The 17,458-nt window shown below is 45.1% G+C and overlaps 1 protein-coding gene across 2 annotated transcripts in view; it reads right to left on the reverse strand.

Moving 5' to 3' along the window:
• Positions 1-16,802, reverse strand: part of GALNT1 (polypeptide N-acetylgalactosaminyltransferase 1) — a 229,675-nt gene extending 212,873 nt beyond the window's left edge. The window contains exon 1 of one of the 2 annotated variants that reach the window (XM_040353475.1): positions 16,602-16,802. The gene's annotated coding sequence lies outside the window, so the exon portion shown is untranslated. Of the gene's footprint in view, positions 1-13,433; positions 13,527-16,601 lie in introns of those variants that run through there. The other variant, XM_040353476.1, reaches the window with a different exon arrangement.
• Between the last annotated feature and the right edge of the window lie 656 nt (positions 16,803-17,458).

Genomic DNA, 17,458 nt, shown 5'->3' on the forward strand with positions numbered 1-17,458 from the left:
TCAGAGGAGGGAAGGCGTAGATTAGGCGATAGCGACCCCAAGGTGCCACCAACGCGTCTGATGCGTCCGCCCACGGGTCTCTTGACCTGGCCACGAACCCGTGGCACCTTCCGATTGAGACGGGACACTAGAAGGTCCACGTCTGGAGTGCCCCACTTTTGGCACAGACTCTGAAACACCTCCGGGTGGAGTGACCACTCTCCTTGGTCTAGTGTTTGGCAACTTAGGAAGTCGGCTTGCCAATTCTGTACACCCGGAATGTACACGGCCGACAGAGCCGGAACGAACCTCTCAGCCCACCGAAGGATGTGTGCGACCTCCATCGCTGCAGCTGAACTCCGTGTGTCCCCCTGATGATTGACGTACGCCATGGCCGTGGCGTTGTCGGTCTGGATCCTGACCGGTCGGGCCTGCAGATCCAGGGACCACCTGGCAAGGCACAGCTTGATTGCTCGGAGCTTCAGTATATTGATTGGCAGGCGGGACTCCTCCTGAGTCCAACGCCCCTGGGCTGACTGGGTGCCCCAAACGCCCCCCCAACCGGAGAGGCTGGCATCGGTCGTGACCACTGTCCAGCGGCACGGTAGAAAAGACTTCCCGGTCCGAAGCACCGGAGACGTCAGCCACCGCACCAGGGAAGACTTGACCAGAAGGCTCAACTGAATATGGTAATCCAGAGAAGACGGGAGCTTGTCCCAACGTGACAGAATTTAATTCTGTAGCTTCCTGGTGTGGAATTGGGCATACGAGACCGCCTCGAAAGAGACCACCATCAGACCCAGAACTCTCATGCAGAATCGAAGAGACAGCCACTTCTGGGTCGACAACTGCTTTACTGCAGATTGCAGGGTCTTCAGTTTCTCCGTCGGGAGAAAAACTCTCTCCTCCAGGACTAGTCCCAGGCATTCCAGTCTCTGGGACGGAACCAACACTGACTTCTGGATATTCAGAAGCCAGCCGAACTCTTGGAGAGCCTGACACGTGATAGACACTACCTCCTCTAATTCTGAGCCTGGAGGAAGCTCGCAGGAGAAGGCCGTCCAGATATCCCACTATAGCGATCCTTCGCTGCCTTAGCAGGGCTAGTATCGGGGCGAGCACCTTGGTGAAAACCCACGGTGCCGAGGCCAAGCCGAACTGGAGGGCCACAAGCTGAAAGTGGTCCTCCCCGATCGCAAAGCGCAGAAATCTCTGGTGCTTCGTGCATATGGGAACATGTAGGTACGCGTCCATGATATCCAAGGACGCCAGAAAGTCCCCCTAATGGAGCTATGTAAACCGCGACCACGGCAAAATGGCGGCCGTGGCGCAGTTTAAATTCCAGTGATGCACCAAACACCTCACACTACACAGCAGCATACAGCAGCACCCCCCAGAGTAAAAAACACAGCCCCCGCTATACACACAGGCCCCGGTGATAATAGACCCCAGAAGGCCCCCCCTCACAGCCACTATCCAAAATGGGGAAGGAGAGAGGGGAAATAAGGGAGAGAGGAAAGCAGGGTGAACCCTCAGTCGACCTCCCAGGGGAAAACACCAGCCATACCACCTTACCTGAGCAAGGGGCCACTACTTACCCGTCCTGCGACCACCAGCTGGAGGTATCCCAGACAGAACCAACGTCCACTAACGGCATGGCTGTCGGCCAGACACACTGTGACAAAGCCATAGAGACCGGTCATATGTGTGCCCTGGAACATGAAGTTCCCCGGCCGCCCCTGGAGCAATGGGGCATGTCGTGGACGACCCAAAGCTGGGCTGAGGGCCGACACACGCTCGTTGGCCGAACATGTGGGGACTACAAGAGTCAAGACCCAGTCGGCTGTTGATAGAAGAATCACAGGATTCAAAAATGCAGGGAAAAAACAATAAAAAGCGAAAAAATAAATCGCAAAAAAATCTCCAGAGTACAGGACTCTAGAGGGCCTGTCCTCTCCTGACGTTAGGCAGAGAAAAACTGAGGCTGCTAGAGCAGGGTGTGGGTTATACCCGGGTAACCACGCCCCCTGGGAGGAGCTGCACTGAGGAAAGTGTTATTAACACTTAGAGTGCTTTTTTTTCTGCCTAACTCTCCTGGAAGGAAGCAGATATAACCCTAAGGTCAGAGGCTGCTGTGTACGTCCATTTCGGAAGAGAAATAAGTCTTGCACAGCGTCGCATATCAGTATCACAAGATACAGCACAGTAATTACAGTATCTCACAAAAGTGAGTACACCCCTCACATTTTTTGTAAATATTTTATTATATCTTTTCATGTGACAACATGAAGAAATTATATTTTTCTATAATGTAAAGTAGAGAGTGTGCAGCTTGTATAACAGTGTACATTTGCTGTCCACTTAAAATAACTCAACACACAGCCATTAATGTCTAAACTGCTGGCAACAAAAGTGAGTACACCCCTAAGTGAAAATGTCCAAATTGGGCCCAATTAGCCATTTTCCCTCTCCGGTGTCATGCGACGCGTCAGTCTTACAAGGTCTCAGGTGTGAATGGGGAGCAGGCGTGTTAAACGTGTCTCTCTCTCATCACTGGAAGTTCAACATGGCACCTCATGGCAAAGAACTCTGAGGACCTATTAAAAAAGAATTGTAGCTTCACATAAAGTTGGCCTAGGCAATAAGAAGATTATCAAGACCATGAAACTGAGCTGCAGCACGGTGGCCAAGACCATACAGCGCTTTAACAGGACAGGTTCCACTCAGAACAGGCCTCACCATGGTCGACCAAAGAAGTTGAGTGCACATGCTCAGTGTCATATCCAGAAGTTAGACATATGCGTGCTGCCAGTATTGCTGCAGAAGTTGAAAGGGTGGGGGGCAGCCTGTCAGTGCTCAGACTATATGCCGCACACTATCAACTTGGTCTGCATGGCTGTCGCCACAGAAGGAAGCCTCTTCTAAAAATGATGCACAACAAAGCCCGCAAACAGTTTGCTGAAGACAAGCAGCCCAAGGACATGAATTACTGGAACCATGTCCTGTGGTCTGATGAGACAAAGATGAACGTATTTGGTTCAGATGGTGTCAACCAGGTGAGGAGTACAAATACAAGTGTATCTTGCCTACAGTCACGCATGGTGGTGGGAGTGTCATGGTCTGGGGAGCTACAGTTCATTGAGAGAACCGTGAATGCCTATGTCTACATGTACTGTGACATACTGAAGCATGATCCCCTCCCTTTGGAGACTGGGCCACAGGGTAGTATTCCAACATGACAACTAGGGACGAATCGATTAATCGACAACTAATCGATTATGAAATTAATCGATTACCATTTTCATAATCGATTAATCGGCCAGTAACATAATGGGGTTAAAAAAAAAAAATAATTAGCCCTTTATAGTACAAAAAGATCAAATCTCTACTGTAAATATTACTTTCGCTGTCCCACAGTAAAAAATTAACCCCTTACAGTAGCGATTATTTTCTCTTTTTGTACCAATTTTAGTTTTTTTAACCCCATTATGTTATCAAACATCTCAGGCCTGGGTCACACGTCTTTTTTGCAGAAACAAACTACAGTTCATTTACATGGTTTCACATCCATGATTTTTTCAGCTTCTGCGTATTTGGAAAGGGCAAGGACCTTTTTTTTTTATTATTTAATGCAAAACTGTGCCATTTTGTTTTTTGGTTAAATATACTTCAATGGAGAAGCTGCAGGAAAGTATGTAATGTATTTTTGTGGCAATTTGTGTCTTAAAAAAAAAAAAAAAAAAAAAAAAAGAGATGCAAATTCGCAGAAATTTTTTTTTTTTTAAGGTTATTAATCGAATAATCAAAACCATAATCGGCCAACTAATCGATTATGGAAATAATCGTTAGTTGCAGCCCTAATGACAACGACCCCAAACACCTCCAAGATGACCACTGCTTCGCTAAAGAAGCTGAGGGTAAAGGTGATGGATGTCTCCAGACCTAAACCCTATTGAGCATCTGTGGGGCATCCTCAAATGGAAGGTGGAAGAGCGCAAATAACATTCACTAGCTCCGTGATGTCATCACGAGTGGAAGAGGACGCCAGTGACAACCTGTGAAGCTCTGGTGAACTCCATGACCAAGAAAGTTAAGGCAGTGCTTGAAAATAATGGTGCCCCCCCCCCCCCCAACATAGACATTTTGGTCCCAATTTGGACATTTTCACTTAGGGGTGTACTCACTTTTGTTGCCAGTGCTTTATACATTAATGGCTGTGTGTTGAGTTATTTTGAGGGGACAGCAAATTTACACTGTCATACAAGCTGTACACTCACTACTTTACATTGTAGCAAAGTGCCATTTCTTTAGTGTTGGCACATGAAAAGATATAACAACATTTTTACAAAAATATGAGGGGTGTATTCACTTTTGAGAGGTACTGTGTGTTCAATAAGCCTCTTAAGCAAACCACCTGCTTCCCCCTCCACTCTTCTATTACAAAGGCAGCATAAAACTAGATAAACAACAACTCTGTATACACACACTTCATTTTTTTTACAAAAATATTGGCCAAAACACTACTGCATCGTTCACAAGTCAGACATTGTAGTCAAAGGCTTGACCTGTGTATATTGCACACACCATTACACAGAGTTCGCACTGTCACAGAGTGAGGGGTCAGGATATCTATTCTGAATGAAGAAAGTTGGTTTTGCAGTTTTCTCTGGGATTGATATCTTCTGGATCAGGTTCTGCAGCCCAGGGGATTGAAGAGTCTTGGGAGGGATGAAGACTCCAACTCTGTGTCCACAGCTTCCTAGAGATCAGCAGGCAGTGTGGGCAGGTGTGCACAGACTTTTAATCAAGGGGCTGGCAGTGATTCAGAGCTCCACCCAGGAGGTATACGGTCCCCTGTCCAGTGCAGCATTGTAAGAGATGCAGAGACTGAGTTTTCTGAGATGGCCTTCCTGAGAGGACCAGACAAGGCCAAGTGTGAGGGCAAAACCAGCAGCACTGCAAGGGTAAGCCAGGAGGCTGAATTAAGCACCTGTGTTCTTGTGTAGCAGAAGAAGGTTAAACACCCCTGGGGGGGGGGGGGGTTACCTTCATTTTTGTGTTGGAACTGAACTTTATTTTTTAAATTAAGCTCTGAAATATCCCCTGCCAGTTGAAGAAAAAACAATCCCCTGCAAGGCAATGTCGTAATGTGCTAGTATGCATTGCATACTAGCACATTATGAGAGACTTGCCTCAAAACAAAGCCCTGCAGCACCGCGCTGTCACAGCTGAGAGGGCTTTCATCCTCCCCTGGTCTTCCTTCCTGGTTCGGAGCCTTCAGCTACATGAGTGGCGGGGGCGCAATGACATCACTCCTGCGTATGCACACGGGAGCTGCTGCTTTCCAGTGTATGCTGGACCTTCTGCGTGCATGCGCCGGAAACGTCGCTGGCTGCATGCAACCTGAATATATCAAGTTTAGGAGATATTCACAGTACCTACATGTAAGCCTCATTATAGGCTTACCTGTAGGTATAAGGTGTATAACAGTTTACCACCACTTTAGACTCCAATGGGGACTCTAATGTCAAAGTGAATCTGATGGGGATTTTTTTCGGACGAATAATAATGTGCAAAATATACATATTAGACCTCACATGGAAAAGGTCAAGTAGGAAACTGGCATATCTTGTCATGGTGCCCTTTGCTTGATCATACTTTATAAGCATGCACTTATGAGTTAATTTTGTGCAACACAGTAAAAGATGAAAACCAGGCAAAAAACAGATCTGGAATAAATATAGGAGTATTTAATATAATATATAACAATATAACAATATAAAAATATCTCCCCCCAAGGGAGGGGGCGAGTATTAGAGGTCGACCGATATATCGGTCGGCCGATATTTGGCCGTTTTGGAGAAATCGTCATCGGCCGATTTTTGTCCAAATTTGGCCGATATTTAACATGGCCACTATCGGTGCCGCGGCTCCGGAGCTTGGCCCGAAGCCGCGGCCTTTCCTGATGCTGTGACCGCGGCGGCAATCCGCGGATTGCCGCCACAGTCACAGCATCAGGAAAGGCTGCGGCTTCGGCCTAGCTCCGGAGCCGCGGCCATCTTGGTACACCCAGCGCGGCGGCCCTCCTCTCTGTTAACACCCACAGAGGAGGAGGGGCCTGCGCTTGCTCCTGTCTATTGGCCAATAATCAAGCATGCTTGTTTTTACTTACATTGATTGCCTAATCCCTCCTTGAGCTCCAGCATGTCATACAAAACAAAGATCTGCAACAACAGCTGAACTCTGGGCGTACAATGTCCAATGGATGTGTACAGCAGATATAAAAGCACACAACACATGATTTTATACATTCACAGGAGGCTGTGCAAGGCTTAGACATGTATCATCTTGATTCACTCTGACCTGTGTACTGACATGTGTACTGTGCATAGACATGTTATGTTATGCTGTACAGCCGATGGTGTGTACATCTGCATCATCATGTCTGTACTGAGGAGGGGGGTGGGTGTCTATACTGGAGGGGGTCTGTACTGAGGGTGGTGTCACAATTTTTTTTTTGCACCAGTGCCACCTGCCAGTGCAAATTAGTGCCACTTGCCGTCCAGTGCCATATGCCACCTGCCAGTGCCACCATCCAGTGCCAATTAGTCCCACCTTCTATCCAGTGCCAATACCAGTGCCAACTAAAGCAATCAGTGCCACCTGCCAATGCCAACCAGTGCTAACTATTGCCATCCAGTGCCAATTAGTGCTGCCAGTCAGTGCCAACCAGTGCCACGTGCCAATCGGTGCCATCTGCCAAGTGCCATCTGCCAATCAGTGCCACCTGCCAGTGTCAATTAGTGCCACCTGCCAATCAGTGCCATCTGCTAGTACCATCTTTTAGTGCCATCCAGTGCAACCTGCCAGTGGCAATAAGTGCCACCTGCCAATCAGTGCCTTCTGCTAGTGCCATCTTTCAGTGCCAATTAGTGGCATCCAGTGCCACAAAAAATAAAAAAAAAATAAAAAAAAATCGGCCTAAAATATCGGCCGCAAAAATCGGCATCATATATCGGCCATCGGCCGCCCACGATTTCTAAATATCGGCATCGGCCAGAGAAAAACCCATATCGGTCGACCTCTGGCGAGCATGCCAACTAACCCCCAGCCAGAACGGCTCGGATGATGGGGGCAAGCTTACTGAGGAGAAACAGGAAGTGAGAAATTCAGACAAAGAAAAAACATTTAGAAGGGGAATTGAAGGAAAAGGTAAGTGAACCAACAATGCACGAGCTTAAAAGGAACCTATTTAGAAAATAAAAAAACAAACCTTTACAACCCCTTTAAAGACTAAACCCTTTTCTGACATTTGTTTAAAAGTTAAAATCAGTATTTTTGCTAGAAAATTACTTGGAACCCCCAAACATGTTATTTTTTTTAGCAGAAACCCTAGAGAATACAATGAGTGTTGCAATATGTTGTCACATAGTATTTGCACATTGGTCTTTCAAAAACAACTTTTTGGGAAAAAATACACTTGAAGTGTATTAAGTGCCCTGGAAGGATTTGCCCCCCTTAATGACCAGGTCATTTTTTTTTGCAATAAGTCACTGTGTCGCTTTAACTGACAATTGCACGGTCTTGCGACATTGTACCCAAATAAAATTTACGTCCTTTACCAACAAATAGAGCTTTCTTTTGGTGGTATTTGATCACCTCTGTAGTTTTTATGTTTTGCGCTATAAACAAAAAAACACCAACAGTTTTTTTTTTTTTAAAAACATTTTTTTTTTTACTCTGCTATAATACATATCCAAAAAACAAAAATGTATTCATCAGTATAGGCCGATATATATTCTTCTACATTTTTTTTTTTTTTTACAAAAATATCGCAATAGGCATACATTTATTGGTTTGCACAAAAGTTATCGCGTCTACAAACTACAGGATAGCTGTAGGGACTTTTTTTTTTTACGGTAATGGCAGTGATATGCGATTTTTTAGAGGAAATGCGACATTGCAGCAGACAAATATGAAATTGCCTTGTTTACATCGATACGCCCAGGAGAGCCGACCTGCCGCAGTATATCTGCGTAAGCTGGCCGGCTAGTGGTTAATGAATAGAAAAAAACAGCAAAGTTAGACCAATTTTATGTATAATGTGAAAGATGTGAAATTTTGAAAATAAGTAGTTTCTCCTTCTATGACGTGCCCTGATGGAGGTGGCATTGATAAGGCGGTACTATTATGCCACACAGATGAGCAGGCACTGCAAGGCAGCATTGATTGGTACGGATTGGTGTCTCTAACTGGCAGTGATGGGCACTGACATGTGGCAGCGATGGGCACTGACATGTGGCAGTGATGGGCACTGACGGGTTACACCGATTAGGAAGCATTACTAGGTGGCACCGATTGGCACTACTGGTAGGCATTGATAGGTGGCAATGGCAGGTGGCACTGTCACGTGGGCACAGATGAGGCAGAATAGCCTCTTCCTCTTCGTGACCAATGTCCCTTGTACACAAGCCAGTGATCTTTTTTTTTTCTTCTCACGCCAAACGGAAAAAAAGCCGGTTACCAATCCTTTGTTTACATCATGTGATCAGCTGTCATTGTCTGACAGCTGATACATTGGTAAGGGGCCGGGACCGGCCCTTTACACGGATCTGTGATCACCCGAGTTCAGTGACTCTGATCACCGGGCGTGCGTTGTGCGTGCAAACGGGAGGATGTCTATTGATGGCCTCCCGGATTTTCATGTCCGCGCCGTGGCCATCATTCAGCTATAGCGCAGGCCTGGTAATATATCTTAATATAGCCCACCGACTTTGAGATGCCAATGAAATTAGATAATTAATGTTATTCACGTAACCCGTCAGTGATCATAAAGTTATGGCTGATCAGTGTATATCACATATATGCCAAAATACTACATCTCAAGAAAAAGCATTATTACAATTTTCGAGAATGGAGGCATTATTAAAAAAAGAAGAGAGCAAAAAATAAATGTAGCAATATACCACATCCAATTACTTTTTCAATCTCTTCCCCCCCCCCCCCCTTTCTTTTTTAAAGCTCTCACTGCTACTGACTTGATCAATACCTATTGATATTTTTCTGTCCAACATTTCCACCTTGCGGTAACCCCTGGAGCCCCAGCATAACCCTCCTTTTCATGCGTGATTCCGATAAAGGTCTACAGCCGTACATGCTTACGCTTCAAGCACTAATAGGCACAGACACCACCAAAGCCCTGCATTTATAGCCATTGCCCTGCTCCCCCACAAGGGCTTTAAGTGACAGTGGCTACCAATTAAGCACCATGCTCTCAACAAGGTGCCTGTCATGTGAACCCTAAGTGACCAAACATCTTTTTTTTTCCTGGCGAAAAGCATCAAAGCCTTTATCTAGCCCAGTGTTTCTCAACTCCAGTCCTCAAGGTACCCCACAACAGGTCATGTTTTACCTCTGAAATGGTAATTACTAAGGCAGTGAAACTGATCAAAGCACTTGTGCAAAATAATGGAAATCCTGAAAACATGACCCGTTGGGGCGCCTTGAGGACTGGAGTTGAGAAACCCTGATCTAGCTCACCTCTAGCTATTGGGTGCTTACACCGGATGAGGACTCATTCTTGTACCAACACCAATCCCATAAACAAAAATACCAGCTGCACTCTTATAACTAAATACTACATACCACCCCAGCAGTACTCTTATTCTGCCACTAGATGTCCCAGCCTGACGGTTAGCATCATTCAACCCACTTCCTCTTATCCTAGGGCCTAGGCCATTCTTGCCCTACTCACAGCCTGTGACACTGGACAGTGAAAGTAGCATACTGACAAGTTCATCTCTGGGTCACTCTGCTTTCTATCAGCATGCTTTTGTCAGCACATGAAATGATTGGCTCTTTGTGCCACCTCTTCCTGTCAGGTCAGCCATGCTAGGCAGAGACTGCAAAAGGCTGATATCAGGTCAAATCCAAGTACTAACAATGCCCGCATTTAACAAATAGATTTAATGGCAGAATAACGATTACCAAGAAGCCTTAAAGAATGTCATCCCAGCATTTCATATTTCTGATATGTGTATATTGTGCCATATACTTGTGTTAAAAAGCATCCGGTTCTCTTTGTATCAGGGTGGATTTGATTTAAATCAAGTCAATTTAAATCACGATTTAAATGACTAGTATAAATGCTTAATTTAAATCATAATTTTTAAAGAACAACGCATCTCTGTCCCACAGCTCCTCCTCCATCTCTGACCCACTGTTGACTCAGTCCCATTCACTTTAATGGGGTGGCTGGTGATGTGGCAGTGACACAACAAGGCGAGGGACGCGGCGGCAGCAGGTGAGTAGATGCCCGCTAACAAGCGCTGCCGTGATGGATCTAAAATGACAGGTGCTCTTTAAAGTGGTTGTAAACCCCACTTTTTGACTTTTACCTACAGGTAAGCCTATATATAATAAGGCTTACCTGTAGGTATAAAGAATATCTCCTAAACCTGTACGGTTTAGGAGATATTCCCCCCGCAATGCACCGCTGATTGCAGTGGCGCATGCGCAGCGGAGATCCTCGGCTAAAGGACCGGCAGCCGCTGGACCTTGCCGAATTGAAGTCTCCTGCGCGCATGCGCGGGAGTGACGTAATCGCCGCTCCAGCCAATCACAGCGATGGAGCAGCGATACCCGGAAGACACGCCGGAGCAAGATGACATCTCGCTCGGCGTGGACCAGGCAAGTTCTCTTCACTTCGTTTTAAGGTAAGTATTTCGTAATGAGCTAGTATGCGGTGCATACTAGCTCATTATGGCTTTTCCTTTACAGGTGTAACAAATTTTTTTTTTACAGGGTATACAACTGCTTTAATTGTAAGGACTTATTGTTGATGGTAGTTACAATCTTTCATATTGACGTTTTCCTATTTAGAATAATAATCTGTCAGGTTAGTAAAACGGCAATATCAGAACCAATTCAATCATACAGTTTGCAATGCACATCGATTTGCAAAGTCAATAGGATAAGGGAACATTCGCAAAATTTGTTTTAACTCATGGTTACTGGATATATTTTTACTCCAAAAGCATTTTATTAAAATAAATTTGATTTTTTCTGTTTTTAAAATCTTGATTAATATCCACCCTGCTTTGTATCGTTTCCTTGTGCGACATAGCTAGTATGTGCAGTAAAGCACATTCATCCCAGTGTGGTGAGCTTTCTGGCTGTGCTGGGAGAACAGCCTGTCTGTGCTCCACTCCCCCCACCACGATCAGTTAGTTTGATTAGTTCGTTTACCGCCGTTTCTCCACCCGAAAAAAAAAAAAGAGCCATTTAAGAGATAGAAATGATCTATCTATATCTAGATATACACACGTTTTGCCTTTAATTTCTTTTTTAAACCTTATGGATCGTTTTACATATTGTACTTCTAGCTTGTCTTTTATATCTGTCTGGAGTTTAGCTTTAATGAATACATGATTTTTAGTCTGTCTGTTCTTAAATATACAACACAGTGGCTGCTCAACAAAGACTTTGCGACTGTCATACGGCACTAATGCTATTGTTAATTTGATATTATTTCTCAATACACTGCAGAACATCAGTCCTTGCCACTACAGGAGTCTACAGTCTAATGACTCTACCACATTCAGACACACAGATACAAAACAGACACTGGGGACGGTTTTGGGAGGAAGTCAATTATCCTGCCAGTATGTTGCTGTGAAATTGTTATGTAAAGGATGCACATGGTATGTATGCAATTTAAACCCACTGTAGTGGGAAAATAAATAAAAACACACAACACTTGTGTGTCCTAACAGTAGCAAGCCTTAATAATTCAGTTGCTGAAAGTTTCATCATTTAAAAAAAATAATTATTATATTTACAATTCTACAAAGTGTTTTTAAACAAGTGCCCCACCCAATTACTAATTTAATAGCCCAAATTTGTCATAGACAGGACAAGATTGTTGCACAGTGCAAAACATATTTGGTGAGGTCATGCATCAGTTTCAATGTTTCCACAAAGCAATTACACTGGTAGTCTTAGAGATCAGAAACGACCCTACAAAGGGTATGCTGGCTAGAAAGTCTGCTACAATTTTCAATATATTAGCAGAAATAGAAATGCATAAACTTGCACTGCAGATAGTAATAGGAAATGTCCTAACATTCATCAGCTAGTGGATGTGCATGAGAATTAAAAGGAGGATCAGCCGTGTGACTGTTCAGAAACAAATCCATCCCTTTATGTATGGCACTGCCACCTGCGCTCCCCCAGTCACAGAACTCCACACATCTAAAATGCAATCTCAGCTAAGGGTGATAACAACAAATTGAATATACAGATGCTTGGATCAGGGGCACAAGGGTAAGTAATTCACTTCACTAAGCCACACCACCCCTGATGCTTCCTAGAGTTGTCCTGTAAATCATAAAAGCTGTGAGAAAAATAAATCATAGATATGGGACAGCTTAGCAGAAAATGTGCACTTTACTGATGTTTCAGAAGTTGCAGACTGCCAGCAAAATTATTACTGACATTAACGAATCATGACAGTAACACTATATATAGACTTTGACTTTAATAGCTGCCAACAAACAAAAGCTGGGCTTACTATTGTTTACTGACACCTAACTGCAGCAGAAAGCCATGTTCAATTCATGTGGAAAATCCTTGTGACATTTAGCAGTCAAGCTTTATCTGTATGTATAAACTGCACAAGTCATTGGTACAGTTAGCAAATACGACAGGTAAACCCAACTCCCCATATCAATGACTTCTGTTGCACATGTGTTGCACTCTCCTTTAACCCTGTACAAGAGGAATGCCGCTACATGAGCTGTACAGTATATCATTTCAGCATGACATTGGGGGCAGGGACACAAATGATCTTCAGGTTTCCTGCCTAGAAAGTGTGATGGCTCTGGCAATTGAAATCACATTTGACATCTTCCCTGAGCTACATGCACAGATCTCTCAGCAAGCTTGTATACATGGATGCTGCAAACTCGTAGAAGAATCCCCTGGAATTAGCAAAACAATGCCGCCAAGTTTAAGATTGAGTTTGCGAGTTTTATTATTTTTGTTAAAGTTTGTTCTTTAATATTAAGGCCATTTCAAAGAAAGCATCAGATGCACAACAATGGCAGCAAATGCATTTCAGATGCAAGGGCAATGCTTTTGCATTTACAACAAATGAATTAAAAACAGCAGTGGAATGTGCTTGAAAGAAAAGCTGCATTCATAAAAAGCGATTGCAGCCTGAAAGCAGAAATAACACTGGTGTGCCCTACCCTGTCAGGGTGCCATTGGCATTTACACTGCCTAAGGAGCTGGAGGATCATGGCTGAAACCTACTTTACAGATGTTCATGTACACAAGACCTTCTGCTGATCAGGACACATACATAGAACTGCACTACATGAACTAGAATATCTAAACAGATATAAAATCAAGTGAGGAGACAGAAACAAATGAAAGTAACAATACTCACTCACTCTGGTTTGAAATAAAACCTTCAAGTCTGCACAAAGCACAAGCAGCCAGCTTCCTTTTTCCAAGTCCTGTTCAGAAAGCATATTTACTGGTTGCCATTAAACATGATTCACAAGCGAACCATCGCTGCATCCAATGCTAACAGGCGGAAGACAAAGTTCTTCACAACAGACAAAAGAGGAAACTAATCTATATTGCGAAACAAAACCTCTCACAGAGTAAGGCCTCTCGCACACGGGCAAAAAATGCCACATTTGTAGTCATGCAGCATTTTATATTTTCCCAATCTGAACACTGGGGCATGGGACTTTATATATATATTTTGACTGAAACAATTGCCAACTAAAAGAAGATGAACAATTTTGTGTGTACACACACGGGCTTTATGGAACATAACTCCAGTGATTTGTTTTAACTCCTAACCCTACTGGCACCAAGATCCTGCATATAAATGGGGAGAAGCTTGGATGTGTTTGGATCCTAGTCCGAACCCACAACAAAGATGTCATCTGTCCTGGGCCAATTGTAGACAGCTGAGGCATCCCCCACTCCTCAACTACATGTATACACACCCCTTGTATATACTGTAGCTGTGAATCCCTGACAGCAGATTCATCCAGTACAGTAAGAGCTTCCTGATGGGCTCTGGACTACGATCCAAACACATACAAGCTCATCTGCATAAACAAAATTGAAAAAGGCCTATATGGTTATCCAACTTGTACTAGGCTTATATTAGGAAAACAGAATTTGTAAAACTATATGCACAATATAAAGGTCTGTGCTTCGGCACCCTAGAGGGATTGATTTACTAAATGCTAATAGGCTGTTCACTTTGCAGGGGATTTTTTCTTTAGCTTAGGGAATGTGTCAAAATTTCACTTTGCAAAGAATACTCAATCAAGTGCAATGAAAAAAAAAAAAAAAAAAAAAAAAAAACGATTATCTTAATTGTACAGTACAGGGTATGGGCTGGATAGTCATAGACCCCGATTGTAGCCGCCTATACCCAGGGTCTATGAATATTCAACCTTTGTTCTGTACAGTTCAATAATCCTAAAAGGAATTTGGACTTACCTGTAAATTGCACATGGAGTACAGTACAGAACACAGGCTAAAGATTCTCAGGCCCTGGGTTGTAGTCTGCTACCTGGAGGGCCAATGAATAACCAGCCAGTGTCATGTACTACAAGATATGGACTTTACAGGCAACCCAACATTTAATTTTATATTAAATATTAAAGGAGTTGTAAAGGAAAAATGTTTTTTTCACCTTAATGCAATCTATGCATTAAGGTGAAAAAACATCTGATGCTGCCGCCCCCCCCCCCCCCGAGCCCCCGTTATACTTAACTGACCCCTTTGAAAGTCCCGCGCGGTCCCGATATCCTCAGCCTGGCCGCTGATTGGCTAGAGTGGATGGAGCCATTGGCTGGCGCTGCTGTCAATCACATCCAGTGACGCCACACGGGGCCGAGAGATACAGTGAGCGGCTATAGCCGCTCGCTGTATCACGGGAGCGCACCTGCAATTAGTGACCACCATGCGAGCTCTCGCATGACTGTGGTGACTAATTGCGGGGAGGACCAGAGACAGCCGCCGAGGGACCCCAGAAGACAAGGATCGGGGGCACTCTGTGCAAAACAAACTGCACAGTGGAGGTAAGTATAACATGTTTGTTATACTTACCTGCTCTGTGTAATGGTTTTGCACAGAGCAGCCCGATCCTCCTCTTCTCTGGTCCCTCTCCGGTGCTCCTTGCCCCTCCCTCCTGCCAAGTGCTCCCAGAGCAAGCAGCTTGTAATGGGGTAGGCCCGCTCTTGAGCCGCTGCTGTGTGTTCATTCGTTTATGGCTCTCTCTTTATCTCTGGTCATTGGCTCACTGGCTGTGATTGACAACAGTGAGAGTCAATGGCTCCTGCTGATGTCTTGGCCAATTGAGGAGGGAGATGTTTGAATGCTCAGCTCTCATCGGAGCGATGCTGTATCCACCCAAGTATGATTATTGGGGGGAGGAGACATACTTCTCTTTTAAGAAAAAATGAATTTGGACTTACCTGTAAATTCCATATGATGGAATACAGGGGTTCAAACACAATATTACAATGTACACGTTCCTGAAAAACAGCTGTAAATGTCAGTGGGTGCTGCCGTGACCAGCAGCTGGAAACAGAAGACTTTCGAAGCAAAAAAATATGTCAGCAGCACAGCAAGGATCTCAAGAACAGGTCCAAAGCTTTATTCGGCCATCATATCATAATTATAGAAGTGACATTTCGGAGTCTGACATGCCTGAAGAAGGGGACTTACCAGGATCTGAAATGTCACTTCTATAATTATGATGTGATCGCAGAATAAAGCTTGTCCTGGGGACTACAGTGCAGGACAAAAGTTGCATCTTCATTAACCCCGGAAGGTATCAACCTATCACCATCCAGCCTGTGTCCTGTACTCCAGCCTATGGAATTTACAGGCACGTCCACATTCTGTCACACGACTGAATGATGGGAGTCAGTATTCATTACACAAAGTGACAATTCCCTCTTGGAGTGAGCAGCCCTGTTTGCCTTTAGTAAATAGAGTCTTCTTAGAGGCAGAGAGTGCCAGGGTTCCAGATCCAGATGTGAGGAGCTGCATCATCCACATCCATAGAAGAGAGCCCTGGCCAGCCTAGGGACACCATCCCTGGCCAGCCTAGGGACACCATCCCTGGCCAGCCTAGGGACACCATCCCTGGCCAGCCTAGGGACACCATCCCTGGCCAGCCTAGGGACACCATCCCTGGCCAGCCTAGGGACACCATCCCTGGCCAGCCTAGGGACACCATCCCTGGCCAGCCTAGGGACACCATCCCTGGTCACCCTAGGAACACCATCCCTGGTCACCCTAGGAACAATCCCTGATCAGCCTAGAACATGAGGAATCACCAAAGTTTCCAGAACCGTTATCACAGCAAGCCCTGACTGCTCTGCCCTGGACTCTGCAATGGAAGTGTACACTACGCCGGTACAGGAGGCTCCTCCAATGGACTGCACCACCACACAATGTGCCTCTGTGTTCTATGGCAGGGCTCTACACACGGGCACGCTGCTACTTGTAGTTCCTCCGGTGTCATGTCGCAGTCATTCCAGGACAAAGAGGCGTTTATACCAAGTGAGGGCTCCTCTCACCTGTCACCGTGTCTCCTCCGCTCCGCCATGCTCCGGTCAGTTCGCCCCCCTCACCTCCATACGTGTGTATAGTGCTGTGTGAGCTCCTTCCCGTCCCTGGCCGTGTACGGAGAGCCCTACAGGACACAACACCTCCGCCCGTCCTAGCAACGCATCGCTCGGCTGCAAATGGGAAAGTCAGCCGGTGACATCACAGCCATGTGATCAGGCTCAGCTCGTACATCACCGGGTCATGTGACCCGCTTCTGCTGCAATGCCCGGACTGAGAGGGCGGGAGCGTTCAAAATGGCCAGCGGTGTCTGGAAGTTTCTGTGCCTGAGGAGTTTGTTATCTATCCTGTCCCCTATTTCTGGTGTCCCCTTCCTCTGTGTGCTCTTCTTTAGACTTCGTGTACAAGGATGATTGGAGGCTCCTGTATGTTGACATGTAAAACCCCCATGATGCTTTCTGGTGCTTAGTAATGCTCAGATTTTACCAGGCTTAGTCTTACTCCTGAGTAGTCCATGGGAACACAATAGCCTCAGTGCCACCCCTTTTAGAAGGGTCAGCTCCGCTTGCTTGGTAGAAATGCACCTAGCTGCAATGCACGTTCATTGACAATTTATGTTGGGGTGCCATTCAGGATAAATGGTGTTATGCCAATGCATGTAATATGTGTTATCTTGTGTTGTGGTAACTTGCACACTATGGTGTACAGTAAATTGATTGTTCCTTACTATTCCTGCATGATCTTTTTCTCTTGTCCCCCCTTTCCTGTATGACTGTCACCACGATTGCTTGTTTCTTACTTGTCCTATCTACGTCTCCCTCCCTATCTGTTCCGGTCCACCTTATGTGCGTTAACTAATATTTATTTT

This window comes from Rana temporaria, chromosome 5 (genome assembly GCF_905171775.1).
Source record: "Rana temporaria chromosome 5, aRanTem1.1, whole genome shotgun sequence".
Taxonomy (NCBI): Eukaryota; Metazoa; Chordata; class Amphibia; order Anura; family Ranidae; genus Rana; species Rana temporaria.